The sequence below is a fragment of the Phocoena phocoena genome, chromosome 1 (assembly GCF_963924675.1).
Source record: "Phocoena phocoena chromosome 1, mPhoPho1.1, whole genome shotgun sequence".
Lineage (NCBI taxonomy): Eukaryota > Metazoa > Chordata > Mammalia > Artiodactyla > Phocoenidae > Phocoena > Phocoena phocoena.
This window is the reverse complement of record NC_089219.1, coordinates 27,001,800-27,014,945: the sequence shown is the minus strand read 5'-3', so window position 1 is coordinate 27,014,945 and position 13,146 is coordinate 27,001,800. Positions and strand designations below refer to the sequence as shown.

Here is a 13,146-nt window from a genome sequence, read left to right as displayed (position 1 = left end):
TTTTGCTGTATTGGGTCTTCGTTTCGTTTCTGTGTGAGGGCTTTCTCTAGTTGTGGCAAGCGGGGGCCACTCTTCATCACAATGCACAGGCCTCTCACTATCGCGGCCTCTCTTGTTGTGTAGCACAGGCTCCAGACACGCAGGCTCAGTAGCTGTGGCTTACGGGCCTAGTTGCTCCACGGCATGTGGGATCCTCCCAGACCAGGGCTCGAACCCGTGTCCCCTGCATTAGCAGGAAGATTCTCAACCACTGCACCACCAGGGAAGCCCTCATTGTGGTTTTGATTTGTATTTCTTTAATAATTAGTGATGTTGAGCATCTTTTCATGTGCCTCTTGACCATCGGTATGTCTTCTTTAGAGAGATGTCTATTTAGGTCTTCTGCCCATTTTTGGATTGGATTGTTTGTGTTTTTAATATTGAGATGCATGAGCTGTTTATATATTTTAGAGATTAATCCTTTGTCCATTGATTCATTTGCAAATATTTTCTCCCATTTGGAGGGTTGTCTTTTCGTCTTGTTTATGGTTTCCTTTGCTGTGCAGAAGCTTTTAAGTTTCATTAAGTCCCATTTGTTTATTTTTGTTTTTATTTCCATTACTCTAGGAGGTGGGCCAAAAAAGATTTTGCTGTGGTTTATGTCAGAGTGTTCTGCCTATGGTTTCCTCTAAGAGTTTTACAGTGTCTGGTCTTACATTTAGGTCTTTAATCCACTTGGAGTTTATTTTTGTGTATGGTGTTAGAAAGTGTTCTAATTTCATTCTTTTATATGTAGGTGTCCAGTTTTCCCAGCACCACTTATTGAAGAGACTGTCTTTTCTCCATTGTATATCCTTGCCTCCTTTGTCACACATTGGTTTACCATAGGTGCATGGGTTTATCTCTGGGCTTTCTATCCTCTTCCATTGATCTATATTTCTGTTTTTGTGCCAATACCGTATTGTGTTGATTACTGTAGACTTGTAATATAGTCTGAAGTCAGGGAGTCTGATTCCTCCAGCTCTGTTTTTTTCCCTCAAGATTGCTTTGGCTGTCTCAAAAATTTTTAAGATTTTCTCTTCTAGTTCTGTAAAAAATGCCATTGGTAATCTGATAGGGATTGCATTGAATCTGTAGGTTGCTTTGGGTAGTATAGTCATTTTCGCAATATTGATTCTTCCAATCCAAGAACATGGTATATCTCTCCATCTGTTTGTGTCATCTTTGGTTTTTTTCATCAGTGTCTTATAGTTTTCTGAGTACAGGTCTTTTACCTCCTTAGGTAGGTTTATTCCTAGGTATTTTATTCTTTTTGTTGCAATGGTGAATGGGATTGTTACCTTAATTTCTCTTTCTGATTTTGCATTCTTAGTGTATAGGAATGCAAGAGAATTCCATGCATTACTTTTGTATTCTGCAACTTTAACAAATTCATTTATGAGCTCTAGTAGTTTTCTGGTGGCATTTTTAGGATTCTCTATGTATAGTTTCATGTCATCTGCAGACAATGACAGTGTTACTTCTTCTTTTCTAATTTGTATTCCTTTTCTTTCTTTTTCTTCTCTGATTGCTGTGGCTAGGACTTCCAAAACTATGTTGAATAATAGTGGCAATAGTGGACATGCTTGTCTTGTTCCTATTCTTAGAGGAAATGCTTTCAGTTTTTTACCATTGACAATGATGTTGGCTGTGGGTTTGTCATATATGGCCTTTATTATGTTGAGGTAGGTTCCCCTCTATGCCTACTTTCTGAAAAGTTTTTTATTTTATTTATTTATTTTTTAACATCTTTATTGGAGTGTGATTGCTTTACAATGGTGTGCTAGTTTCTGCTTTATAACAAAGTGAATCAGTTATACTTATACGTATGTTCCCATATCTCTTCCCTCTTGCGTCTCCCTCCCTCCTACCCTCATTATCCCACCCCTCTAGGTGTTCACAAAGCACGAGCTGATCTCCCTGTTCTATGCGGCTGCTTCCCACTAGCTATCTATTTTACATTTGGTAGTGTATATATGTCCATGCCTCTCTCTTACTTTGTCACAGCTTACCCTTCCCCCTCCCCGTATCCTCAAGTCCATTCTCTAGTAGGTCTGTGTCTTTATTCCCGTCTTGCCCCTAGGTACTTCATGACCTTTTTTTTTTTTTTTCTGGAGAGTTTTTATCATAAATGGGTATGAAATTTTGTCAGAAGATTTTTCTGCATCTATTGAGATGATCATATGGTTTTTATTCTTCAATTTATTAATATGGTGTATCACATTGATTGATTTGTGTATATTGAAGAATCCTTGCATCCCTGGGATAAATCCCACTTGATCATAGTGTATGGTTCTTTTAATGTGTTGCTGTATTCCGTTTGCTAGTATTTTGTTGAGGATTTTTGAATCTATTTTCATCAGTGCTATTGGTCTGTAATTTTCTTTTTTTGTAGTATCTCTGCCTGGTTTTGATATCAGGGTGATGGTGGCCTCATAGAATGAGTTTGGGAGTATTCCTTCCTCTGAAAGTTTTTGGAAGAGTTTGAGAAGGATGGGTGTTAGCTCTTCTCTAAATGTTTGATAGAATTCACCTGTGAAGCCATCTGGTCCTGGGCTTTTGTTTGTTGGAAGATTTTTAATCACAGTTTCAATTTCATTACTTGTGATTATTCTGTTCATATTTTCTACTTCTTCCTGGTTCAGTCTTGGAAGGTTATACCTTTCTAAGAATTTGTCCATTTCTTCCAGGTTGTCCATTTTATTGGCATGGAGTTGCTTGTAGTAGTCTCTTATGATGCTTTGTATTTCTGCGGTGTCTGTTGTAACTTCTCTTTTTCCATTTCTTATTTTATTGATTTGAGTCCTCTCCCTCTTTTTCTTGATGAGTCTTGCTAAAGGTTTATCAATTTTGTTTATCTTCTCAAATAACCAGCTTTTAGTTTTATTGATCTTTGCTATTGTTTTCTTTGTTTCTATTTCATTTATTTGTTCTCTGATCTTCATGATTTCTTTCCTTCCACTAACTTTGGGTTTTGTTTGTTCTTCTATCTCTAGTTCCTTTAGGTGTAAGTTTAGAACATTTATTTGAGACTTTTCTTGTTTCTTGAGGTCGGATTACATTGCTATAAACTTCCCTCTCAGAACTGCTTTTGCTGCATCCCATAGGTTTTGAATCGTCTATTTTTCATTGTCATTTGTCTCTAGGTATTTTTTGATTTCCTCTTTGATTTCTTCAGTGATCTCTTTGTTTTTTAGTGATGTATTGTTTAGTCTCCATGTGTTTGTGTTTTTTACATATTTTTCCCTGTAATTGATTTCCAATCTCATAACGTTGTGGTCAGAAAAGATACTTGATATGATTTCAGTTTTCTTAAATTTACCAAGGCTTCATTTGTGACCCAAGATGTGATCTATCCTGGAGAATTTTCCATGTGCACTTGAGAAGAAAGTGTAATCTGCTGTTTTTGGATGGAACGAAAATATAAATTTTAAATATCAATTAAATCTATCTGGTCTATTGTGTCATTTAAAGCTTGTGTTTCTTTATTAATTTTCTGTCTGGATGATCTGTCCATTGGTGTAAGTGAGGTGTTAAAGTCCCCCACTATTACTGTGTTACAGTCGATTTCCTCTTTTAGAGCTCTTAGTATTTGCCTTATGTATTGAGGTGCTCCTATGTTGGGTGCATAAATATTTATAATTGCTATATCTTCTTCTTGAATTGATACCTTGATCATTAGGTAGTGTCCTTCCTTGTCTCTTGTAACATTCTTTATTTTAAAGTCTATTTTATCTGATATGAGTATTGCTACTCCAGCTTTCTTTTGATTTCCATTTGCATGGAATATCTTTTTCCATCCCCTCACTTTCAGTCTGTATGTGTCCCTAGGTCTGAAGTGGGTTTCTTGTAGACAGCATATATATGGGTCTTGTTTTTGTATCCATTCAGCAAGCCTGTGTCTTTTGGTTGGAGCATTTAATCCATTCACGTTTAAGGTAATTATCAATATGAATGTTCCTGTTAACATGTTCTTAATTGTCATGGGTTTGTTTTTTTAGGTGCTTTTCTTTTGTATTTCCCAGTTAGACAAGTTCCTTTAGCACTTGTTTTAGAGCTGGTTTGGTGGTCCTGAATTCTCTTAGCTTTTGCTTGTCTGTAAAGCTTTTGATTTCTCCATCGAATCTGAATGAGATCCTTGCCGGCTAGAGTAATCTTGGTTGTAGGTTCTTCCCTTTTATCACTTTAAGTATGTCATGCCACTCCCTTCTGGCTTGTAGCGTTTCTGCTGAGAAATCAGCTGTTAACCTTATGGGAGTTCCTCTGTGTGTTATTTGTCATTTTTCCCTTGCTGCTTTTAATAATTTTTCTTTGTCTTTAATTTTTGCCAGTTTGATTACTATGTATCTTGGTGTGTTTCTCCTTGGGTTTATCCTGCCTGGGACTTTCTGTTTTTCCTGGACTTTGGTGGCTATTTCCTTTCCCATGTTAGGGAAGTTTTCAACTATAATCTCTTCAAATATTTTCTGGGGTCCTTTCTCTCTCTCTTCTGCTGGGACCCCTATAATGTGAATGTTTGTGTGTCTTATGTTGTCCCAGAGGTCTCTTAGGCTGTCTGCATTTCTTTTCATTCTTTTTTCTTTATTCTGTTCTGTGGCAGTGAATTGCACCATTCTGTCTTCCAGTTCACTTATCCGTTCTTCTGCCTCAGTTATTCTGCTATTGATTCCTTCTAGTGTATTCTTCATTTCAGTTATTGTATTGTTCATCTCTGTTTGTTCTTTAATTCTTCTAGGTCTTTGTTAAACATTTCTTGCATCTTCTCGATCTTTGCCTTCATTCTCTTTCCGAGGTCCTGGATCATCTTCACTATCATCATTCTGAATTCTTTTTCTGGAAGGTTGCCTATTTCCACTTCATTTAGTTGTTTCTCTGGGGTTTTATCTTGTTCCTTCATCTGGTACATAGTCCTCTGCCTTTTCATTTTGTCTGTCTTTTTATGAATGTGGTTTTTGTTCCACAGGCTGCAGAATTGTAGTTCTTGCTTCTGCTGTGTGCCCTCTGGTGGATGAAGCTATCTAAGAGGCTTTTGCAATCTTCCTGATGGGAGGGACTGGTGGTGGGTAGAGCTGGCTGTTGCTCTGGTGGGCAGAGCTCAGTAAAACTTTAATCTGTTTGCCTGCTGATGGGTGGGGCTGGGTTCCCTCCCTGTTGGTTGTTTGGCCTGGGCAACCCAGCACTGGAGTCTACCCCACTCTTTGGTGGGGCTAATGGCAGACTCTGGGAGGGCTCACTCCAAGGAGTACTTCCCAGAACGTCTGCTGCCAGTGTCCTTGTCCCCACGGTGAGCCACAGCCACCCCCCACCTCTGCAGGAGACCCTCCAACACTAGCAGGTAGGTCTGGTTCAGTCTTCTATGGGGTCACTGCTCTTTCCCCTGGATCCTGATGTGCACAGTACTCTGTGTGTGCCCTCCAAGAGTGGAGTCTCTGTTTCCCCCAGTCCTGTCAAAGTCCTGCAATCAAATCCCACCAGGCTTCAAAGTCTGATTCTCTAGGAATTCCTCCTTCCATTGCCAGACCCCCAGGTTGGGAAGCCTGACATGGGGCTCAGAACCTTCAGTCCAGTGGGTGGACTTCTGTGGTATAAGTGTTCTCCAGTTTGTGAGTCACCCCCCCCAGCAGTTATGGGATGTGATTTTATTGTGATGGCACCCCTCCTACCATCTCATTGCAGCCTCTCCTTTGTCTTTGGAGGTGGGGTATCTTTTTTGGTGAGTTCCAGTGTCTTCCTGTCGATGATTGTTCAGCAGTTAGTTGTGACTCTGGTGCTCTCGCAAGAGGGAGTGAGCACACGTCCTTCTACTCCGCCATTTGAACCAGTCTTCTATCTTGCAGTTCTTAACCATGCTTTGAACAAGGGGCTCTGTATTTTGCACTGGGCGTTGCACATTATGTTGCTGTTTGTGCATGCGTAATACACTGGTGACCAGGCAGTGGTTCTGGAGGGTTGGTATGCCTAGACATTAGATGAGAATCCCTAAGGGCAGGGACCACAGTTATCCAGCACTTTCTGACAGCACCGAGCATTGGCCTAGGCACAGGGACATCCATCCAATGGCCTTTACCCACTGGCCTTGGCTGGGGCAATTTGAAAATAAGGAGAGGGTTCCCTGCACCCAAGGAGACTCTTTAATGAGAACCCTGGACCTACTCCTGGAGGTCATGTGTTTAGGGCACTAAGCATGGAAGGCATTTGTCCTCTGGCATTATTTCAAAGCCAAATGGCAGTAAAGCCAGGGGTGCTGGGCTCTGATGAGCCTCACAAATCAGGTAGGATGCAAAACCAGAGGCCTTTTTATCAGGCCTCATCCCAAGAGGACTTGTAGGGGAAGCGGGGAACATGGGGGCCTGAGCTTCATGGTCAAGGGGAAGAGGATGAGTGGGGAGAAGAATTCTAATTCCATCCTGGGTGACTTTGATTCAAGCCTATGAGATTTACCAAGCAGTTGCTTGCTAAATAGAGGTGACCAAGGGGGACAGAGGCAGCGCAGGTGGAAGTGTTAGGAGTGTCGCTGTTTTCTAAATGAGAAAACGGATCCCAGAGAGATCTGATGACCTGTTCGTGGTCATCCAACTTGTTAGGGGCAAAGCAAGGTTGTAACCCAGACCTATCTCGTGCCGCAACTCACTGCCCCTCCCCTGTTCTACATCAGTGGCCTCTGGGGTCCAGAGGAGGGGCTTTCATATGAGGGGAAAGGGCCGCACATCAGTCCCCCTGGGCAGGGCCAGAGGAGAGGAGGCTTGGGTCCCCATCTTCAGGAATAGAAACAGAAAAGCAGAAGTCTTGTTGGGAGTGGGAGGTGTGAGTCCCAGAATTATCTCAAAAAACCTCAGCACCTTGAGGATTCTAGAACCTTTGTCATTGCACCACTCCAGTTGCTTAATTTTCCATCCAGCAGACGTTTCCAGAGAGCCTGACATGTGCCAGGCAAGTTTTACTAGGCACCAGAAGTGTAGAAATGAAAAGATAAATTGCAAATATTTATGCGGTGCCGAGCTGCAGATGTGCCACGCAGTGGGAAAACACGCAGCAGTGGACGGTAGGTGTTCCGAGGAGGTGTGCTCAGAGCAGGGCTGCCAGACCCAGCCTGGGCGCAGTCAGGGGAAATGTCTCAGCCAGGTGACAGCTGATCACACACAAGGCAATGGCATTTAGAACGCTGAACAGGAGTTTTCCAGGGTAAGGAGGACGGAGGATGCCAGGGAAGGTGGTCCAGGCAAAATGGGCAGTTCCAAGGTCAAAGGCACAGAGGATGGAGAGACCAGCGTCTGAACGGGAACATCTTGGTGGTCCGTCACCTACAGCTTGGGGTTGTAAAGCAAAGAACGTAGGAGAGGCCACAGAGGCAGGACACAGGCCCTGCGGAGGAGTTTGGCCTTAATCTTGAAGGTCTCCTTGAGGATAAGGGAAAAGTTCATCAAGTGATGATACTACCCTTTCCCAAACGTGGCTCTCCCTCTCCCGGGAAGGCTTAGGTGCGGCACAGATTATTGGGCGAGGGACTCGATAAAGGGTGTTAAGGAAGAGACTGATGTGGTCAGGGATGCATTTGAGAGATCACTCTGGGAGCCACAGCGAGGAAGGCAGGAGGGCGGGATCTGGCCTCTCACCCTGTGACAGCAGGATCTGGGCTCTCAGGTGGGTGGTGCCTGCCCTTTCTTCCTTCCTTCACTTATTCATTCATTCAGCGGATATTTACTGAGGGCCAGCTATGTGCCCGGCACTGCTCTAGTGCTCAGAATAGGAAGGAACGAATCAGAAACCTCTTCCCCAAGGAGCTTTCATTCTAGAGAACATAAACAATCAAGTTAAATGACTACAGAATGTGTTAGATGAGGAGAGGTGGGGCGAGGTGTGGGGCTTGCGATTTTAAATAGGATGGTCAGGAAAGATCTCACAGAAAAGCTGACATTTGAGGAAACAGCTGTTGGAGGTGAGAGAGTGAACCTTCTGATCTTTGGGAGGAAGATGGTTCCAGGCAGAGGGAACTGCAAGTGCAAAGGCCCTGAGGCAGGAGTGGGGGGTGGGAGTAGAGCAGTAGAGAGGAGGGCAGACGAGGAAGAGTTTGTGTGGGACCTTGCAGGCCTTCCCAAGGACTTCAGCATTTACTCTGAGAAGGGAAGCTGTTGGAGCATTCGAGCAGAGGAGCGGTAATAAATTTATTACTGCAGGGCTGTTTGTAAATCAGATGTTTGTCAAGTGAATCCAGCTTAAAAACCCCCTACGAGAACCCAGGCTGACCTAACGGTCCTTGCTTGGAGGTGGCTGGTTCCCACAGAGCAGGTGCATTTGCAGAGTCCTGCTTTTACCAAATTAAATCTTTATGTCCCCGCCCCCCGCAACCCTTCTGGGAGAGAGAACCAGACCCTCAAATAGCAATACTGCCCAGTTATAGCACTCGCTCTTCCCTGCCCCGGGGACTGCTTCTAGGCAGATCAGCTCACCCTCATTATAAGTGGATGAAGCTAAGGGTAAGGCAGGAATAAAGACACAGACCTACTAGAGAATGGACTTGAGGATATGGCGAGGGGGAAGGGTAAGCTGTGACAAAGCGAGAGAGTGACATGGACATATATACACTACCAAACCTAAAATAGATAGCTAGTGGGAAGCAGCTGTGTAGCACAGGGAGATCAGTTTGGTGCTTTGTGACCACCTAGAGGGGTGGGATAGGGAGGGTGGGAGGGAGCGAGATGCAAGAGGGAAGAGAGATGGGAACATATGTATATGTATAACTGATTCACTTTGTTATAAAGCAGAAACTAGCACACCATTGTAAAGCAATTATACTCCAATAAAGAGGTTAAAAAAAAAAAAAAAAAGTGGATGAAGCCTTCAAGGAGGGGAGGAAATATGCAGAGAAGATGGGAATCGTGAGAGTGAGGCTTGGGCCCTGCAGTCAGAGTTCCTGAACAAAAGAGCCTGAACATTCTCCCTCTAGCTGAGCCCGCGTGCACTTGCTGAATGCTCTCCATCCCAGCCTAAACAGCTGCGTACCATTTATTGGTCACTTACTATGTGCCAGGATCTGTGATAAGTACTTTACATGATCTATCTCATTTCATTCTTTCAACACCCCTGAGTCTTAATAACTCTCATTTCACAGATGAGGCACCTGAGGATGAGAGAGGTGCAGTAGATTTCACAAAGTCACACAGCTCAACTGGAGCCTGGGTCTGTCTGACTCCAGAAGCCTGCTTGGAGCCACTTGTCCCAACTGTCACTGAAACATTGGCGGCCACTGCTTTCCAAACAGGAGAGGGCACACCAGGCCAGGAGACCCGATTTCCAGTGAACACAGCTGTCCAGCCCTCCACAGCATAATGGGACATCGGTGGCAGGCTCTGGGGAAGGGGCGGGGCTGGGGGCCAGGCTGGGCTTGAACTGGGGGAAGGGGCCAAGCCGCTGATCGTAATGAGGGTTCGCAGCAACATAACTGCAGAGCCCCAAACATCCCCTGACCTATCTGCAGGGGTCTGATCCAGTGGGTGAGACCAGGCAGAGGGGCGCTGCAAGCCAGAGAGTTCTGGGTACTCTGTCTTTTGAAAGTAGGACTCCAGCTGGCCAGCAAGGGATTGGCAGACAGTGATACTCTCTGTCACATTGATGGGCTGGATTTAGTTCAAGGTCCAGTGCTAGCTGGGAATGGGAGAGAAGGACAGGAGATGGAGACAGAAACCCTGACCCAGGCTTGTCTGAGCCAACACAGAGATCAGAGAAAGGATGGGTGACATGGCTCACTCCAGACCCTGTCCCCCCTGGACATGCATCCTGGAGCACTGCCTCCCAATATCTTACTAATTCCAGAGTCGCCTTCAAACCAGATTTGTCCCCAGTCTGGGGGCGACTTCTCAACACCTGTGCGTAGATTCTGCAAAACACCAAGAAAGAACTGGAAAACTCTCATTCTCCGGAAAGATTGTTAGCTGGGAGAGGAAGCGTCTGATTCTCAAGCTCAGAACGGTTGGCAGATAAGTTTCCATTTCCGTGCGAAGTGATTGTGGCCCCCGGGCTCCGCCAGCACCCGGTGCAGGCTTCTGTTCCAGCCCCCCCTCGTCTTCCTGTAATTATTTGCTTATACGTCTGTCTCCCCGACAAGGCCACAGAGCCCCTGGAAGGCGGGGTCTGAGTCTGATCCATCGCCCTGTCCCTGATGCCTGGGACAGGCTGCTCCATAGAGTTCTAAAATAAATTAGTGAATAATTAGGAAGAAACGGCTGCTGGAGAGCTCCAAGGTTCCGAGCCAGTGGTCTGATAATGTCTGTGCGAGTGCAACGGGCTCCTGTACATTTTGTGTGCTGAATAATTGAGTGAGGGATGCCGGAGGCAGAGCAGATGTGAGATTCCTCGGACCTGACAGATGAAAGACAGTTTCAGTACACAGGAGGCGGGTGTGAGGTCAAGACCCGACCCCTCCTGGGGCTTCATCAGGAGGAAAGGGTAGAGTGAGGGGCACAGCTTCAGATGGAGGAAGTGGACAGGAGATGCTGGTGCTGGGAGCACCAGGGACCACAGAAGGGGGCGGGGCAAGGTAGGTGGACCCTGAGACCCAGAGGGCTGCCGTCTTATGCTGACCAGTATTTGGAGAGGGGCTGGAAGTCCAGGTAGAAGATAAGACTTCATTAATTCATTCAACTTGTGTCCTCGGTACTAGGACCCAGCAGTGAAAAGATGGTCGCTGCCCTCATGGAGGTTGACTTCTAGTGTGGATTCAGGTCAACAGGTAAATAATCGAATTTCAGAGTGGAATAAGCAGTGCACAGAAACAGGGCCAGGGAAAGAGAGCGGTGAGTTGAATTATTGTGGACTGACCAGTCCAAGAGGGCTTCTTCGAGGAGCTGACACTTGAGCAGACACCTGAGTGATGCCAATGCACCTGCTTTGGTGGCTCTGAGTTTGGCACATTTGAGGAGCTGCCAGAAGGCCTCAGTGGCAGGAGACACGGGCTCAGTGGGGAGGGAGGGGGCACGTGACCAACTGTGCTGCTGTGTCCTGACCCAGGCTTTCCCGGGACATGGGGCTTTCTGTACTAAACCTGGTCCCAGGCAAACTGGGACTGAGTTGGTCACCTAGAGGCGGGACAGGAAAACAGAGGAGGGTGGGGGCCGGAACATGCAAGGCTGCTGCCTCTGAGGCCGCGCCGAGGGGTTTGGGTTTTATTCTGCGTTTGAGGGGAATGGAAGACAGCAACTCCTTTTTGATGTAACAAGTACCTCTGAGTGCCTCGTCTGCGCCCCGGGCTGCTCTGAACAGTGAGCGGGGGTGGGGTGCACGTAGTCCTGCCTTCGCGGATTTGAGGCTTTTGTGGTCTCTCACACTGGCAGTGAAGTCACTGTCGCCACACGTTTTCTCTTTGGCATTTTCCAGCTAAGCTTGAGATAAACAAAGGAAAACATCTGTAGCGATCAGAGCAGGTACTTTCCTTTCCCATCCAGATCACCGGGACGCTATTTCCAGACATCATTTCATTGTTACAGAGAAGGAAGAGCATGTTATCTGACCTCACGCTGCAGCCCAGGTCACCTGAAAATCAAATCCAGGCTCACTTTGCACACCTGAGTTGGAAGGGCACAGGGCAGCTGGGAGGTGGAGATAAGGGGACAGTTTCAGCACAGCCTGGTGAGGGCCGTGGTGGCTGTGTGAGTGGGGAGCTGTCACACCAGCAACAGCGAACGTCTACTCAACACCGACTGTGTCTGCTTCCCGTTGCCATGTCACAAATTACCACAAACAGAGCCACTTAGAACACATTTGTCATCTCACAGTTTCCTGGGTCAGAAGTTTGGGCATGGCTCCACGGGCTTCTCTATTCACACAGCTGGAAGCTAGGTGGCTGCTGAGGCCGGGGTCTAATCAGAGGCTTGGGGTCCTTGCTCCAGCTCACGTGACCGCGGGAAGATTCCATTTCCCTGCAGCTGTAGAGCCATGGCTGCTGGCTTCTTTAAGATCAGCAGAAGAATTTCTGCTGCTTCAAGTCTCTGACCACCAAAGCCTCAGGCTCACCTGATTTGGTCAGACCCACCCAGAAGATTTGATTTTTTTTTTAACTCAAAGTCAGCTGTTTTGGCTTTTAATTATATCTGCAAAAAAATCTTCCTTCACCTTTGCCAAATAACTCTGTCTAATCATGGGCATGACATCCCATCATATTCATGGGTCGTACCCACACCAAGGGGAGGGCGTTATGGAGGTGGGACTCAGAATTCTGCTTACCATACTAGCCACGTAAGAAGTGCTTTACACACATCAGTTCGTTTAATTCTCAGAACGATCCTATGGGACGGATACTGCTATTGGCCCCATTTTACAAGTTAGCAATGTGAGGCAGACAGAGGGTGAGTAAGAAGCCTGAGGTCCACAGCTAGGACCTCAGGAGAAGCTGGTGCTTTGGCAAAGCACAGTGTCCCGGAGCCAGGATCCCTTTGGCAGTCAGGGAAGGAGGAGGGGAAGGGAGCCCGCCAAAGTTCCCATTGCTGTTTCTAAAACGTTGCCATGGAAACCCTGCATGAACCATCACTTAAAGAGCTGTTTGATTATTTTTTCAGGGTGGCATCTGCAAGCACATACCAGTAGCACCAACACACACACACACACCGTGGTTGAGATCATGGGCCGAGTGGCAGGCGCATGGCAGGAGGTCCGGAAGGTCCATTGATAACGGAATATGCTCCTTGGCGTGATCAGGGCCTGGTGAGCGTCCCTGTTGCGGGGACCCAGGACTGGGGAACCATTCAGGTCCTCTTAGTTTTCACTGACTGTGCGCCCAGAGGGAGCCGTCTCCCAGTTGCTCCCTTCTCTCCTCCCACCAGGCCTACATTCCTGGCCCCATCCTGGCCACGTCCTTCCTGGGCCTTCTCATATCAGCAGTCTTTTTTTTTTGTTTTTTTTTAATTTTTGTTTTTTAACATCTTTATTGGAGTATAATTGCTTTACAATGGTGTGTTAGTTTCTGCTTTATAACAAGGTGAATCCGTTATACATATACGTATGTCCCCATATCTCTTCCCTCTTGCGTCTCCCTCCCTTCCACCCTCCCTATCCCACCCCTCCAGGCGGTCACAAAGCACTGAGCTGATCTCCCTGTGCCATGCGGCTCATAGCAGCAGTCTTGGTGCCTTGGCCCAA

The 13,146-nt window shown here is 46.1% G+C and overlaps 1 protein-coding gene across 1 annotated transcript in view; it reads left to right on the top strand.

Annotated features, from left to right (window-relative positions):
• CSMD2 (CUB and Sushi multiple domains 2) overlaps nt 1–13,146 on the top strand; it is a 661,886-nt gene that overhangs the window by 192,743 nt on the left and 455,997 nt on the right. The gene's annotated exons all lie outside the window — the stretch shown is intronic.